Here is a 721-nt window from a genome sequence, read left to right as displayed (position 1 = left end):
GCATTAAAAAACAATCAACACAGTCCATCACATAAATAAAACAAAGGAAAAGAACCACATGATCGTATCAATAGATGCCACAAAGGCATTTGATAAAATCCAACACTCATTCCTGATTTAAAAAAAGAAAAAAAAAACTCTCAGAAAAATAGGAATATGAGGAAAATCCCTCAACATAAAAAAGGGTATATATGTAATACCAAAAGGCAGCATTACTCATAATGGTGACAGACTGACCATCCTCTTTGCAAACAGGAACCAGACAAGGATACCATTTATCTCCATTTCTATTCAGCATTGTATTGGAAATCTTAGCCAGGGCAATGAGGCAAGAAAGGGAAATCAAAGGCATCCAAATTTGGTAAGGAAGAAGTAAAATTATCCTTATTTGCAGATGCTATGATCCTATACATAGAAACCCCAAGTGGCTCAGCAAGAAAACTACTGAAACTTATTGAAAAATTTAGCATAGTGGCAGTATACAAGATCAACATACAAAATTCAGTTGGATTCCTCTACACCCATAAACAGGTCTCTGAAATGGAAATAAGGAAATCAATACAATTTACCATAGCTCCAAAAAGGTAAGATACTTAAGGATAAATCTAACCAAGAACACAAAAGACCTATACAATGAAACTATAAAACACTACTTCAAGAAACTGTAAGAGATCTACATAAATAGGAGAACATAAATAGAACATTCCATGCTCATGGATAG

Source organism: Orycteropus afer, unplaced genomic scaffold (assembly GCF_000298275.1).
Source record: "Orycteropus afer afer isolate SDZICR_OR568_19922 unplaced genomic scaffold, OryAfe1.0 scaffold00674, whole genome shotgun sequence".
In the NCBI taxonomy this organism is placed as follows: Eukaryota; Metazoa; Chordata; class Mammalia; order Tubulidentata; family Orycteropodidae; genus Orycteropus; species Orycteropus afer.
The sequence above is the reverse complement of the archived record's forward strand: the minus strand, read 5'-3'. Positions refer to the sequence as shown.